At 43.7% G+C, this 16584-nt stretch overlaps 1 protein-coding gene across 3 annotated transcripts in view; it reads left to right on the top strand.

Moving 5' to 3' along the window:
• Positions 1-314: 314 nt before the first annotated feature.
• CUL2 (cullin 2) overlaps positions 315-16584 on the top strand; it is an 88734-nt gene continuing 72464 nt past the window's right edge. The window contains exon 1 of one of the 3 annotated variants that reach the window (XM_032143608.2): positions 315-471. The gene's annotated coding sequence lies outside the window, so the exon portion shown is untranslated. Of the gene's footprint in view, positions 472-564; positions 720-825; positions 1002-16584 lie in introns of those variants that run through there. The other 2 variants (XM_032143617.2, XM_058436543.1) reach the window with 2 other exon arrangements.

A 16584-nucleotide genomic window follows, 5' to 3' on the forward strand; every position in this document is an offset into this window, starting at 1 on the left:
GGATTGTGGTGTCTTAGGATATTCACATAGGTCTGAAACAAGGAAAACATACTTCTGTTGAAAGCACCATTCCAACATATTGTTATTAGCAGTCCCTGGACTAACGGGTAGTGGGTGGGTATTGTGTCCATCAGCTCAACCGCAATTGCCTCATTGACAGCAAGCCCAGCAAGGAATCACTTGGAATATTAATTTCTGTGGCCTTTCGCAATCACATGAAGCTTGGCTCCCTGCGCTTGCCGTAATGCGGCCTGTACCATTGCTTTCCGGGGGGCGGGGGGGATTTGGCAGCAGCGGAAGAAGGAGACCAGAGGGTGTGTGTTGGGCAAAGCCGGAGGCAGAGGAGGACGATTGTTTTACGGATCCCGTGATCGGCCCGTCCTTCTCCCCTTTCCCCCCCTCCCTACCGCCCCTGTCCCGCCGGGGAGCGGCGGCGGCCTTGGACTTTGCTGTCTTTCCTCGCGGAGACAGGTGAGTGTCGGCGCGCGGGCTCCCCGGGCTTCGCTCCCCACCCCCCGCGTCTCCGGGGCCGGTGGCGGCGGCCGGCCGGGGAGGCGGCCTCGGCGCACAGTAATGGCAGCGCTGTGAGCAGGGGAACGCGAGCTGACAGCCGCCGCCGCCGCCTCCGCCCACCTTCCTCGCCGGGGCTTCGTCTTTCACTCCTTCGGGCTGCCTCCCCCTCCCCTTGTCCCCTGCCCCTTGCCCTGCTTCTGCAGAAGGTAACCCCGCTGAGGGTCGGGGAGCTGGGCTGCAGGCGCCGGGAAACTTCCCTTCCCGGTTAATGGGTGGCGGGGCTGGGCGGAGGAGAGGAGTTGGGGGCGACGAGGTGTGGGGAGAGGGATGAAAGGGGGAGGCCCGGGAAGATGGCATCCTGTAAGTGACCTCGGCTCCCCAGAGCGCTGACCCCTAAGCCCTGCCACCCCCTGGACTGGATCCCGGGCCTCCCCAACCCTATCTTGGCCGCCTCTCCCGCGGCCCCATTTTCCTCCGAAGGAGGGAAGGTGAGAGTGCGTGTACTCTTCTACATATTTACGTGCTCACACGAATACACAACTCTGTGTGTTTGTGTGTGTGTGTGGGGGCATCTCATGCATCCTTACCACAAGTGTTTTCACTTTTGTTTCCGCAGACTGCAAAGATTGATAGCTTTGGGGAAGAGTATCCTCCCTGCACGCTAGACCTCTTGTCTCAACCCTTAGGGTCTGGTGAAATAAGATCCTCACACGCTTTCTGGCACTTGCTTACCATCTAGGGAGTCTGGACCATTCCCTACCATTACGTGCATGCAAATAAAACATCTGTGAATTGCAGACTGTTATTAATGTTAAGCCCACACCTTTGCCCCATGGATTAATATTAACAGTTGAAGGCCAGTACCCTGGGCGTTTAAATTTTGAAGATAAGATGCAAAATATTAACATTCGCTATAGATTGTGACTGTTCAACATAAACGTCTTTGAACTAGATCTGGCCAAGCCTACCTTCGTAGTAAAGTATGGGAAATAATCACTTTGATCTGATTGACAACTGACTACATAATAATCGCTTAAAAACATTCAAAACACTGTTGCCTATCCTTTAGAATCTTACATTCCTTTTCAAGACAGACACATGAACAAATGAGCTATACTTTGCTTCTTTTGCCCATATACAGTATCTGGAAGATCCTTCCAAAAGAGTCACGTGAGATAAGAGAAGTACACACTTTTTTTGTTTTGAGATGGAGTTTTGCTTTTGTCACCCAGGCTGGAGTGCAGTGGTGCCATCTCGCTTCACTGCAACCTCCGCCTCCCAGGTTCAAGCAATTCTTCTGCCTTAGCCTTCCATGTAGCTGGGATTACTGGCATGCGCCACCATGCCTGGCTAATTTTGTGTTTTTAGTGGAGACGGGCTTTCACCACGTTGGCCAGGCTGGTCTCGAACCCCTGACCTCAGGTGATTCGCCTGCTTAGGCCTCCCAAAGTGCTGGGATTACAGGCCTGAGCTACTGTGCCCAGCCCACAGTGTTTTGAATTACTTGTTTTTTTCAGTTGCTGTTTATGAGTTGGGGGAACATTTCTACAATGTGCATGCACATAGCGTGGGAAAAATTCCTTTTCAATTGCCTTTTGAGTATTTGGATGTTCTCCTGCATCTGAAATACTCTTCATTCTCCATCCTTTCTGGTGGCTTTCAGTGTTCTATAAATGTGAAGATTATCCATGTCTTTTACCCTCACCAGTTCGTCACTAGATTAAATGTTATGGACCTTCTTTAAAGTCATTTTTGCGTTGTCTTCTGTCAGTTGACAAATATTTATTAAGCACCTGGTTTATTTGCCAAGCAGTGCTGCAGGCATTAAAGATACAAGGGTAAACAAGACACATGACATTTCTTTTTTTTTTTTTTTTTTCTTGAGACGGAGTCTCGCTTTGTCGCCGGGCTGAAGTGTGGTGGCATGATCTCGGCTCACTGCAACCTCTGCCTCCCAGGTTCAAGCAATTCTCCTGCCTCAGCCTCCTGAGTAGCTGGCACTACAGGCGCACGCCACCACGCCCAGCTAATTTTTGTATTTTTAGTAGAGACTGGGTTTCAACATGTTGGCCAGGATGGTCTTGATCTCTTGACCTCAAGATCCGCCCTCCTCAGCCTCCCAGAGTGCTGGGATTACAGGCGTGAGCCACCACGCCTGGCCAACCCATTAAATTTCTATCCTTTTGGAGTGTCAGTTCTGGCTTGGGATGGAGAGACAGACAGTAAATAAGAAATAATCTCAGAGAATAAGTGCTGTGTGGGAAATAAGGTAAGGAGTTGTGGTAGTGATTGGGAGATTACTTCAGATACTGTAACCAGAAAAGAACTTCCTGAGGGTGAAGTTTGAAATTCTGAGGGAAAAGTTTTCCTATTTTAGGGAGGAGCAAATGGAAAAACCCTGAGGTGCTATCAAACTTGGATTGAACAAACTGAAATTGGCTTAAGGTGGACCCTAGTAAGAGATTAAAGGTGGGTCCTAGTAAGAGATTAAAGGTGGGTCCTAGCCAGGGGCTGGATCATGTTGGCTTTTGTTCTTACGATACATTAAAAGGCTTTTGGAACTCTTCTAAACTGAGAGTGATAAGATCTGAATGAGAATCAGACTGTCGATTGGAGAAGAGAGACACAAGGAGACCAGTGAGAAGAGCAGTGGCTGTGGAGGGTTAAGGTACAAGTGAAAAGGTTTTGAGATTTATTTTGAAGTTGAAGATACTTACTGAAATTGTCGTGTTTTGGATGAGCATGCAGTTGGGATGGGTCACTTCTGGGTTTCTGGCTTCCGCTGGAGGATGATGATGCTGTGTACTGAGATGAAGAAGAGGTTGGGGGAAGCAGGCTGTTGTATGGGATGGGGTTGGATTGGACATGTTAAGTTGGATTTCGTTGTTCAAGTGGAGGTGAGAAGTAGGTAATTGGAAATAAGTGTGGAACTTAGTGAGAGGTTAAGGAGTGATTTAGCCATTCAACGAGGGCTTCTCAAGGACCAGCTTTAAACCAGATGTGTGGATATAGTAGTTAAAAAATCTCTGGCTTCATGGAACTTAAGTTCTAGTGAAGAGAGAAAGATGGATATGGAGAGTCATCAGCATTTATTTATTGGTATACTAATGTTTTGAACAAAAACTATGTTCACGTGGCTCAAAATTTAGGATGTTAGTCTGGGCAACATGGTGAGACCCCGTGTCTACAAAAAATAATAAAAAAAAAATTGGCCAGGCGTGGTGGCGCATGCCTGTAGTACCCGCTGTTGGGAAGCTGAGGCCAGATGACCAGGTTGGAAGTGGCAGTGATCTGTGATTGCACCACTGCACTCCAGCCTGAGTGACAGAGTGAGACCCTGTCTCTAAAACAAACAGAAAACCAAAATATAAAATTGTCAATAGGGAATAGAATGAAAATCTCCCTCCACTTCTTGTACCCTTGTCATCCAGCTTTCCTTGGAGCCAAACATTGTTAGCTGTTTCTTAGATCTCCTTGGAAAAAAATATTTGTGGAGATAGAAGCAAATATTGTTCCTACTTTGCAGAAACGGTAGTACACTTTGCTTGCTTTAACATTTGTATTTTTTTTTTTTTTTTTGAGACGGAGTCGCGCTCTGTCGCCCAGGCTGGAGTGCAGTGGCGCAATCTTGGCTCACTGCAAGCTCCGCCTCCCGGGTTCACGCCATTCTCCTGCCCCAGCCTCTCCGAGTAGGTGGGACTACAGGCGCTCGCCACCACGCCCGGCTAATTTTTTTGTATTTTTAGTAGAGATGGAGTTTCACCGTGGTCTCGATCTCCTGACCTCGTGATCCGCCCGCCTCGGCCTCCCAAAGTGCTGGGATTACAAGCGTGAGCCACCGCACCCAGCTAACATTTGTATTTTTTAGAGTGTTAAATAGTAGTTATGAAATAGGATGAGAACACAGAGAATGTAGAAAGAAGAGGAGAAAACTTGGAGTACTGCAGCATTTTCTGATTTGGTCCCTGCCCTTGCTAAGTTCATTTATTTATTTATTTATTTTGAGATGGAGTCTCGCTCTGTGACCCAGGCTGGAGTTTGTATTTTTAGTAGAGATGGGGCTTCACCATGTTGGCCAGGCTGGTCTCGTTAAGTTTTTGACCTACAGGTGTGGAGTTGTTTAAAAAGCTGCTTCTGGCCAGGTACGGTGGCTCGGGTCTGTAATCCCAGCACTTTGGGAGGTTGAGGTGGGTGGATCACTTGAGCCCAGCAGCTTGAGACCAGCTTGGGCAACATGGCGAACCCTGTCTGTACAAAAAATACAGAAATTAGCCAGGCGTGGTGGTGCAGGCCTGTAATTCCAGCTACTAGGGAGGTTGAGGTGAGAGGATTACTTGAACCCAGGAGGTGGAGGCTGCAGTGAGCCACTATACTCTAGCCTGGGTGACAGAGCAAAGAGGGTCTCATTGTGTTGCCCAGGCTGGTCTCGAACTCCTGGGCTCAAACAATTCTCCCACCTCAGCCTCCCTAAGCGTTAGGATTATAGGCGTGATCCACTGTGCCCGGCCTTGTTTCTTGTTTCTTTTTTTTTGAGAGGGAGTCGCTCAGGCTGGAGTGCAGGGGCTCAATCTCAGCCCACTGCAGCCTCCACCTCCCGAGTAGCTGGGATACAGGCACCCTCCACCACTCCCAGCTAATTTTTGTAGTTTTAGTAAAGACGAGGTTTCACTATGTTGGCCAGGCTGCTTGTTTCTTTATCTTTTTCAACTTTCATTTTAGATTCAGGAGGTACACACGTAGGTTTGTTACCCGGGTATATTGTGTGATGCTGAGGTTTAGGATACAATGATCCTGTCACTCAGGTGCTGAACATAGTACCCAACAGTTTTTCGACCCTCATGCCATTCCTCCCTCACTGCAAAAAGCTGTTTCTTTTTGTGAGACTTTACAAAAGTTTGCACTGTTTGTTTTGTGTTCTACCTTATCTGCCTGTTCTTTGTGTATTCTGGAAAAATGTCTGGCTATGATTGAAAGCAATGTTTCATATGCACTATCAGTTTTTTTTTTTTTTTTTTGAGACAGAGTCTCGCTCTGTCTCTGGCTCCCAGGTTCACACCATTCTGCCTCAGCCTCCCAAGTAGCTGGGACTACAGGCGCCCGCCACCATGCCCGGCTAATTTTTTGTGTTTTTCATAGAGACGGAGTTTCACTGTGTTAGCCAGGATGGTCTTGATCTCCTGACCTCGTGATCCACCTGCCTCAGCCTCCCAAAGTGTTGGGATTACAGGCATGAGCCACTGCGCCTGGCCCTAACAGTTATTTTTATTTTTATTTTTTTGGGGGGACGGAGTCTCGCTTTGTCGCCCAGGCTGGAGTGCAGTGGCGCGATCTCAGCTCACTGCAAGCTCCGCCTCCTGGGTTCAAGTGATTCTCCTGCCTCAGCCTCCCAAGTAGCTGGGACTACAGGCAGCTGCCACCACGCCTGGCTAATTTTTTGTATTTTTTTAGTAGAGACAGGGTTTCACTGTGTTAGCCAGGATGGTCTCAATTTCCTGACCTTGTGATCTGCCTGCCTCAGCCTCCCAGAGTGCTGGGATTACAGGTGTGAGCCACTGCGCCCAGCTAGTTATTTATTATTATTTTTTGAGATGGAGGCCGGGCACGGTGGCTCAAGCTTGTAATCCCAGCACTTTGGGAGGCCGAGGCGGGCGGATCACGAGGTCAGGAGATCGAGACCACGGTGAAACCCCGTCTCTACTAAAAAAAATATAAAAAATTAGCCGGGCGTGGTGGCGGGCGCCTGTAGTCCCAGCTACTCGGAGAGGCTGAGGCAGGAGAATGGCATGAACCAGGGAGGCGGAGCTTGCAGTGAGCCGAGATCGCACCACTGCACTCCAGCCTGGGAGATAGAGCCAGACTCCGTCTCAAAAAAAAAAAAAAAGAGATGGAGTCTCACACTGCCACCTGGGCTGGAGTGCAGTGGTGCAATCTTGGCTCACTGCATTCTCCGCCTCTGGCGTTCAAGAGATTCTCCTACCTTAGCTTCACAGGTAACTGGGATTACAGGCGCTCACCACCACACCCAGCTAATTTTTTTGTATTTTTAGTAGAGACGGGGTTTCACCATATTGGCCAGGCTGGTCTTGAACTCCTGACCTCATGATTCACCTGCCTCGGCTTACCAAAGTGCTGGGATTACAAGTGTGAGCCACCACGCCTGTCCAACTATCAGTTGTTTTTAAGTAAATTGATGACAGGATCAGCCCTAGAATCTTAGTATTACGAGGACTTATGACTGGCTCGTGTTAAATCTTGGAAAAACAAGCAGCGATTTAGAATGTTATGAGATTTATAACAAGTTATTGATCTATGAGATGTATGACTGAACCCTCTCTCACTAATCAGTTAATCACAATATCTATTCAGAGTGATTTGGCTCTGTGCCTGGGTTTGAATCTTACCAGTAATGTATCTGTCACATTGCAGTTAGCATAATCTTTGGGTTACCTTTAAGAATGTATGGATTTCTATATCAGTACTTTATATTTGGCTTTTCATTGGGAAAGGCTTATTGGAGACAATTCCTTTGATTCTTATGTTTTGAGACAGTAGTAGTGTTAGGTTAAGATTGTGGTGTTGGATCTGTAGAAACTTTTGGGGTGCCGTGAACCCTGTTGATTTTTCTTTTGGAGGAGGAGAGGTGGGATATTTTCTTTTGCTTTAAGCTTTGTTATTCTGGAGAATTAAAAATTCAGACTGATACTGTGTCTTGTTTGCTTGTTTGAGACAGTTTCACTCTTGTCACCCAAGCTGTAGTGCAGTGGTGCGATCTCAGCTCACTGCAACCTCTGCCTCCTGGGTTCAAGTGATTCTCCTGCCTCAGCCTCCTGAGTAGCTGGGACTACAGGAGTCTGCCACCACACCTGACTAATTTTTGTATTTTTAGTAGAGATAGGGTTTTGCCATGTTGGCCAGGCTGGTCTTGAACTCCTGACCTCAAGAGATCCACCCTCTTCGGACTTCCAAAGTGCTGGGATTACAGGTGTGAGTCACTGCACCTGGCCTCTTTTATATAGTTTAACATTATAAATAACATTACTTACATCTATTAATTCAGTGACTTAGTCTTTTTTCTATTGTAGGTTGCTTTTCAAAGAATGAAACATGGATTTACCATATGTAAATTTTTTTAAATATCTCAGCCTTGTTTTAATTCAGTTGAAGGAGAGAAAGTACAGGCTATACTCCAGGCTGGTTTTGAACTCCTTGGCTCAAGCAGTCCTCCTGCCTTGGTTTCCCAAAGTGTTGGGATTACAGGAGGCAAGAGTCACAGTGACCCGCCTGTGGTTTATAATCTAATCCTATCATTATTTTGTTGCTCCAATTTGTTCCAGTTTTGACCTTTAGTTTAACTTGTGTCCTTTCGATATGCCCTCACCCTCTTTGTTGCGGGAAAGCACCTTCTATTTTCTGGCATCATAGATGTTCGAGGTTCAACTTGTATTTTTCCTGCTTCAGCCCTGGAATCAATCACTTTTCCAAGGAGGAGCTCTCGTTCCCTTTTTGGAGAATGATATTTAGAAACCGAGATCTAAGTTCTATGTGTGCCCATTGCCACTGTGGTGTCATTCCTCCTAGGCTCTTCTCAGTGAGCAGAACTAGAAATATATGTATATTCATCCATGCATACACAAACATCTATGTTTATATCTTTTTATCTGCATGTATATGTATGTTTGTGTATTCAAAACCATGAGTTTGTAAATGATACCTTTGATTACAACTCATTACTGCTGGATTAATGCTTGCCTTTCCCCTTTATTTTTATAACTGCTATTTTCTGATGGTGGGAAATAGAAGATAGCTTTCTTTTTTTCTTTTTTTTTGAGATGGAGTCTTGCTCTCACACAGGCTGGAGTGCAGTGGCTCGATCTTGGCTCACTGCAACCTCCGCCTCCTAGGTTCAAGCAATTCTCCTGCCTCAGCCTCCTGAGTAGCTGGGATTACAGGCACCCGCCACCACACCGGCTAATTTTTGTATTTTTAGTAAAGATGGGGTTTCACCATGTTGGCCAGGCTGGTCTCGAACTCCTGACCTCAAGTGATCTGCCTGCCTTGGCCTCTCAAACTGCTGGGATTACAAGCATGAGCCACCGCGCTCAGCCAAAGATACCTTTCTAATAGTCATAGTAATTATGTAAGTAGTGTACAGTTACCAAAATAATGAATAATGTGACATCAAGAGAAAGATCCCCAAGTAGTGCTGAGCCTTCAGAAAAATTTTATCTCAAAATATTTCTGTTTTATTTGATAATAGTCTGTCTGAACCAAAAATAGTATTTTGTCATCATAGTACCAAGTATTATTGTGATTAGAATGCATCTATTTAAAAATTTTTAGAGAGCATTTTGCAGTGAGATGCAGATACTTCTCTGACATCAGAACTTTGTACCTGTGATCTAGTTTTTAAGCACTTAAAACATACATAACATAAAATTTACCATTTTAACCGTCATTAAGTGTATAGTTTAGTGGTGTTAATTGCATTTACAGTGTCATTATGACCCTCACCACCATTTCCAAAACCACCATTTCCAAAACTTTTTCGTTACTAGACAGAAACTGTACAACCGTTAGGCAGTAGCTCCCCATTTCCCCTTCCCCCAGCATCTGATAACATCTCATCCTTCTTTCTGTCTTTATGAATTTGCCCACATACATACTTTTGTTTAAGTAGGACCATAAGATATTTTTCACTTTGTGTCTAATGTATTTGACTTAGCGTAATATCTTCAAGGTTAATCCTTTTTTTTTTTTTTTGAGACGGAGTCTTGCTCTGTCGCCCAGGCTGGAGTGCAGTGGCGCAATCTCGGCTCACTGCAAGCTCCGCCTCCCGGGTTCACGCCATTCTCCTGCCTCAGCCTCTCCGAGTAGCTGGGACTACAGGCGCCCGCCACCACGCCCAGCCAGTTTTTTTTTTGTATTTTTTAGTAGAGATGGGGTTTCACCGTGGTCTCAATCTCCTGACCTCGTGATCTGCCTGCCTCGGCCTCCCAAAGTGCTGGGATTACAAGCGTGAGCCACCGCGCCCGGCAGGGTTAATACTTGTCGTAGCATATATTGGAACTTTTTATTTTGAGAGACAAGGTCTGGCTCTGTTGCCCGGGCTGGAGTGCAGTGGTGTGATCATAACTCACTGCAGGCAAATTTTTTTTTTTTCAGTCAAGATGATGTCTTGCTGTGTTCCCAGGCTGGTCTTGAACTCCTGAGCTCAAGTGATGCTCCCATGTTGGCCTCCGAAAATGCTGGGATTACAAACTTGAGCCAACTCACTGGCTCTCTTTGGGATTGTAAACAGGAGGTGTCAAGAAAGTTGCTAGAGGGTTAATTGATATGCATCTGCCATAACTGTATCCCCTTTTTAATTATTCTTCCATGCATGTGTCTTCTATAGCAGTGTCAGGACATAGGCAGGATTTAATGTATTATATAGAAGCCAGCAAATACAGTAGATTGTAGGGTGCAGTCACATCTTGGGCTCAAGTGATCCTCTCATCCCAGCCTCCCTAGTAGCTGGGACTACAGGTGCATGTCACCACACCTGCCTAATCTGTTTGTATTTTGTAGAGGCGGGGTTCACCATGTTGCCCAGGTTGGCTGCGAACTCCTGGGCTCAAGCAATCTGCCCATCTTGGCCTTGCAAAGTGCTGGGATTATAGGTATGGGCCACTGCACACAGCCAAAAAATTTGTTCTCAATGTTTTGATAATTTGTATAAAGGCTGGTTGGTTCTAGCTTTGTCTGGTATTCATACAAAATGGGCTTGCCTAGTCATAAGGGACTCAGAAATTCAAATTCTCTAACTTACCCGAGATCGGGGATACATATATGAGAATAGTTTTTTTAAAAATGTCAGTTTCTTAAATTCATTGACTAGATTATTGAACAAAAAATGAGAAAGCAAGTAAAAATGGCGTTAAACTTCAAGCTGATAAGAGTGATGTGAAAACTTAAGAAACAAAGTACAGGCTGTGCAGTCTTATGTGAGTCTAAAGTTCATTGCAGAGAGGGGTCTTTTATTCTGGTGCAGTGGGTTTATTTTTGGAAGCAGGTAGCTGCTTTTTTGAGACAAGGTCTTGGTCTTTTGGCCCAGCCTGGAGTGTGGTGGTGCCATTGTAGCTTAATGTAACCTTGAAGTCTCCTTTGCTCAAGCCAAGCTCCCGCCTTAGCCTCCTGAGTAGCTGGGACTCCCTGCGGGTGCGTGTTATCAGAGGGCCCAGCTACTATAATTTTATTTTTTGTAAAGACCGGGTCTCTCTATGTTGCTGAGGCTGTTTTCAAACTCCCAGGCTCAAGTGATCCTCCCACCTTAGCCTCCCAAAGTACTGGGATTACACGTGTGAGCCACCACACCTGGGTGCAAATGACTTCTGTAACTTATTGTATTATAAATACATTCCCTACTCCCCACTGTGTCACCCTTTTTGAGACTTCAAGATGTTTCCTGCAGTATACATTTTGGCACACACCATATGTCTGTTCACTCTTTTTTTCCCAACTCATTTCTTTTTGTAAAAAACATACTACTAGAAATTCTAGGCTGGGTGCGGTGGCGCACGCCTGTAATCCTAGTACTTTGGGAGGCCAAGGCTGGTGGAAGCTTGAGCTTAAGACCAGCCTGGGCAACATAGTGAAACTCCATCTCTACAAATACAAAAAAGTAGCTCAGTGCAGTGGTGTGTGCCTGTAGTCCCAGCTGCTCAGGAGGCTGAGGCGGGAGGATCACTTGAGCCCAGGAGGTCAAGGCTGCAGTGAGCCAGGATCACACCACTGCACTGGGTGACAGAACAAGACGCTGTCTCAAAAATAAATAAATAAACAAATAAATAAATAAAAATAGGAATTCTGAAGCCGGAGAGTCATGATGGAAATATCGTTTGTGGAGTACTTAGAGCTCTGTGGGTCAAACCTTACTGCAACAAAAAACATTGCACCCTTGACCTCCAAATAAGAAAGGGCATTCTTAGTTACATCCAGTGGCTCGCTCATTTGATACAGCAAGATGAAAATGTTTAGATGCATTCTTGGAGCTTATTTTAATATTAAATGATGGCAACATATTTGGTCAGTGTGCACCATTGGCAGCTTTGGGTCCACCTATGGAAATGGAAAATAATGCCAAGTTAATATGGTATTCCACCTCCCTGTCTCCCTTATTCACAGTTTTGTTTTCTGCATTTTAGTTACCCATGGTCATTGGGGTCTGCAAATATTAAATGGAAAATTTCAGAAATAACTCATAATTAAATTCTGTATTGTCCTCAGTAGTGTGATGAAATCTTGCACTGTCCTGCTCAGACATGAATCATCCCTTTGTCCAGCATCTCTACGCTGTCGATGCCTCCTGCCATTAGTCACTTAGTAGTTGTCTTGATTATCAGATAGACTGTTGCAGTTTTGCAGTACTTGTGTTCAAGTCACCCTGATTTTACTTAATAAGGGCCCCCAAAGTACAGCAGTAGTGATCCTAGCAATATGGGTACACCAGAGGGGCTTCTGCCATAGAGTGCTTCCTTTACGTGAAAAGTTGAAAGCTCTCAATAAGGAAAGAAAAAAATAATAGGCTGAGATTGCTAAGACCCACTGTAAGCAGGTCTAATAAGAATTTCTTTTTCTTTCTTCACAATTATGAAAGAAAAGAAATTGTGAAGAAAGAAATTCTTGCTAGTTCTGCTGTCAAACCTCAAACTGTAAAAGTGATAGTTACATTGTGTAATAAGTGCTTAGTTAATTTGGAAAAGGCATTACACTGGTGGGTGGAAGACATGAGCAGACAAGTTCCACTTGATGGCAACATACTGTGCCAGAAAGCATTGAGCCTATTTGAAGACTCAGCAAGGAATCCCCAGAGACGAATGACACCAAGCCATTTACTCTAAGTCAGGGACCATAACACATATTCAGGAATACAGAAGGTCAGTAGTAAGTAGCCTAATGCTGACCTTCCGATGCCTGTGTCACTCACCTCACTTCATCTCATTACATAGGCATTGTATTGTCTCACACCTTCACAAGAAGGGTGAGTACAGCACAGTGAGATGCTCTGAGAGACCATACTCATGTAACTTTTATTATAGCATATTGTTATAATTGTTATATCTTATTGCTAGTTATTGTTAATCTCTTACTATGCTTGATTTATATAATAAACTTTATCATAGGTATGTATGTATATGAAAAAACATAGTTGCGGGCATCCCTGGGGATCTCGAAATGCAGCCCCTTGGATAAGGCAGGTGACTGCTGTAAGGCTCTTTATTGGATCTTAAGTATTTTCTCATTTTATGCATTTAGAAGGAAATCTTCTCTAAGCCTATTGAGTGGCATTTAAAAAACTAATTATGGTGTCTTAACTATCTGAAGTCCATTTAGACTACTCTATTGTATCTTACTGATAATTTTTGGATGCCAAATTTTTATTGCTGCTGATGATCAGTACTGAAATAAATCGTCATTCAGGAGTTTTGTTCACTATAAAGAGAATCAAAATAGTAAGTGGTTAGCCATTTACATTATTGATAATTTTACTTTTAGAAGGCAGGTAAAATACGAAACACCAAAATGAATCTTTTGAGATACTGTAATTTTACCTGCTGAAATTATCTAAATTGTTTCTTTTTGCTCCAGCGAGTGAGTTCACAGGAACAAATCTCTTTATATGAAAAATGTCGGGCTGGGTACAGTAGCTCACTCCTGTAATCCCAGCACTTTGGGAGGCTGAGGCAGGTGGATCACCAGAGGTTGGGAGTTTGAGACCAGCCTGACCAACATGGAGAAACCCCGTCTCTACTAAAAAAAAAAAAAAAAAAAATACAAAATTACCCCGGTGTGGTGGCACAAGCCTGTAATTCCAGCTACTTGGGAGGCTGAGGCAGGAGAATTGCTTACACCTGGGAGGTGAAGGTTGTGGTGAGCCGAGATCACGCCATTGCACTCCTGCCTGGGCAACAAGACCGAAACTCCGTCTGACCTTCTCAAAAAAAAAAAAAAAAAAAAAAAAAAAAATCATCTGATCTTAACAAACATGTATATTTTTTATTTCTGCTATTAGTAATTTAAGTTTTTTGGGGGTGGACATTTTGTCAGGCTATGTTAACACATCACATTTAGGGACAGTACCATGTGTTTTGTGAGCTCTCCTACAACTTTGGAAACCTAAAACTCACAGGAAAGTTAAGATTCTCAGAAGGGAAGGTTAGTAATGGCTTTCAGTTAGAGATGATGTGCTTTCTCCCCTAAATTTATGAAAATATTAATGATGTTTATGAGGAGTAGGATTTTTAAATTCCTTTATTATGGAAAATTGTAAACACATACAAAAAAAGAGTACTGTAATAAATCCCCATGTCCCTGTTATTCATCCTTAACAGTTATCAACTCATGAGCAAGCTGTTTAATTGTGAAGCAGATTTCAGACAGCATATCATTACATCTGTAAATATATATTTTCAATATTATTTTTATTTCTTTTTTTTTTTGAGATGGAGTTTCACTCTTGTTGCCCAGGCTGGAGGGCAATGGCGTGATCTCGACTTCACTGCAACCCCCTGGGTTCAAGCGATTCTCCTGCCTCAGCCTCCCAAGTAGCTGGGATTACAGGCATGTGCCACTGTGCCCAGCTAATTTTGTATTTTTAGTAGAGACGGGGTTTCTCCATGTTGGTCAGGCTGGTCTCGAACTCCTGACCTCAGGTAATGCGCCTGTCTCGGCCTCCCAAAGTGCTGGGATTACAGGTGTGAGCCACTGCGTCTGGCCTGATATTTATTTCTTTTTATTTTATTATTATTTTTTGAGACGGAGTCTTGCTCTGTTGCCCAGGGTGGAGTGCAGTGGCATGATCTTGGCTCACTACAACCTCTACCTCTGAGGTTCAAGCAATTCTCCTCCTCAGCCTCTTGAGTAGCTGGGATTATAGGCAGCCACCACCACTTTTTTTTGTTTGTTTGTTTTTTTGTTTTGTTTTTTTGAGACAGAGTCTTGCTCTGTTGCCCAGACTGGAGTGCATTGGCACGATCTCGGCTCACTGCAAGCTCCACCTCCTGGGTTCACGCCATTCTCCTGCCTCAGCCTCCGGAGTAGCTGGGACTACAGGTGCCCACAACCACACCCGGCTAATTTTTTTGTATTTTTAGTAGAGATGGGGTTTCACCATGTCGGCCAGCTGATCTCGAACTCCTGACCTCAAGTGATCCACCCACCTTGGCCTCCTGAAGTGTTGGGCTTACAGGCATGAGCCACCGTGCCGGGCCCCAAATATACTTTTAAGAGAAAAAAGCAGATATATAACAATCTGAATAGTATACCATTTATGTAAAACAGATGAAAAAAATACCATATTTGTATTATGTAAAAGGGAGTAACAAATCACATATATGTATAAAATACGCCTAGGAACATATAACGTTTATTGCCTCTGGCAATGGGAGGTGGCAACGAGGTCGTACACGGGAGTGGTGGGAGAGAGATTGAGATCTCACAATTTTATGCTAAACGACCATGTGGATGTATTGATACTTACACCTTATCCCCATTAAATTGCTCTAAAATTTTTGGTAGAATTTTATAATTCATTTTTATATGTATAGCAGCTTTATTGAGATATACATCACATACCATTCAATTTACCTATTTGAAATATACAAGGCAGTGGTTTTTAGTATATTCCCAGAGTTGTGCAACCATCATGACAATCAACTTTAGAGCATTTTCCTCACCCTGTTGGCAGTCATTTCCCATTTTCCCCCCAAGTTCCCTAGTCAACCACTCATCTACTTTCTGTCTCTAGATTTGCCTATTCTTGATAATCCATATAAATAGATTCATACATTATGTGGCTATTTTTTGGCCCTCTTCATTCACTTAATAGAATGTTTTTGAGGGTCATCCATGTGATAGTGTGTATCAGTTCTTCATTTCTTTGCATTGCCAAATAATAATTTATTGTATGGATATATTACATTTTATTTAACCATTTATCAGTTGATAGACACTTGAGCTATTTCAAGGGCCTTTATGAATAATACTGCAGTGAACATTTGTGTACCAGTTTTTATGTGAATATGTCGTATTTCTCTTGGGAGTTTTATTTCTCTTTATGCTTCAGAGTGGAATTGCTGGGTCATATGGTAACTGTGTTTTATAATTCACTTTTGTAATTATTATTGACAATCATGCATATTTAGAAATTATGCTCTGAGGAAATCAAATCTACAAGTGTTTTCAAATGTAACAAAAATGTTGCAAATATTATATTAATGTTGACATAATGTTTTCTGGAAACAGGCAGTTAAATAGAAACTTTTATTTTGCTATTTTTAAAAATGTGGAGCGTGTGTGTGTGTGTGTGTGTGTGTGTGTGTGTGTGTGTGTGTGTGTGTGTGTTTTAGGGCCCGTAAGTGGTCCTAGCCACTGTACCTGTGTGCCTAAAACCCCATTGTTGCAAGAGTGGAACTCACAAGAAAGCTAAAGGGGACTGTGGTGATTTCAGGAGATTTGGATTTTTGCAGTTACTTGATGGGGCACAATCTGAGTGCGCATGGGAATCTCGTTAAGGCACAGGAATGAAGAACAAGACTGATAGATTTATGAGTTGTTTGACAGCTTGGGAGGTAGTAGTATGACTGGTCTTCTTTCTTCTTTGCCCTGTCTCTTTCACATCCTTATGTAAACTTTCCCTGAATGTTATTATTAAACAATTTCAAGAAACTTAATTTTCCTAGTTATATGAGCTTTCTGCTGGGCAAGCAGAGAATCTGACAGACTGTCTCAGCATACCTTCCTGCTATTGGTTTGTCAGTTTTTGCTGTGTTTCACGAGTCTGGTGCTTCTCGCACCTTGGCTTCCAGATTTTCTATCCATCCAAGCATGGATTGTAACTGTGTATTTTTCCTGTGGTACCAGAAATCTATCAGTCTCAGCAGAGAAGTCAGTGTCAGTCTGATTCCATAAAGCAAAAAAAGGTCTGTGCAACTGTTAAACTAATTTACAAGCAGTGTGTATAATATGATTCCATTTTATAAGAGGAGAAAGCGAATGTGAGGGGAGCATCGCTAGCTTTTTGGTATGCAGTCA

The sequence above is a fragment of the Hylobates moloch genome, unplaced genomic scaffold (assembly GCF_009828535.3).
Source record: "Hylobates moloch isolate HMO894 unplaced genomic scaffold, HMol_V3 SCAFFOLD_3, whole genome shotgun sequence".
NCBI lineage: Eukaryota > Metazoa > Chordata > Mammalia > Primates > Hylobatidae > Hylobates > Hylobates moloch.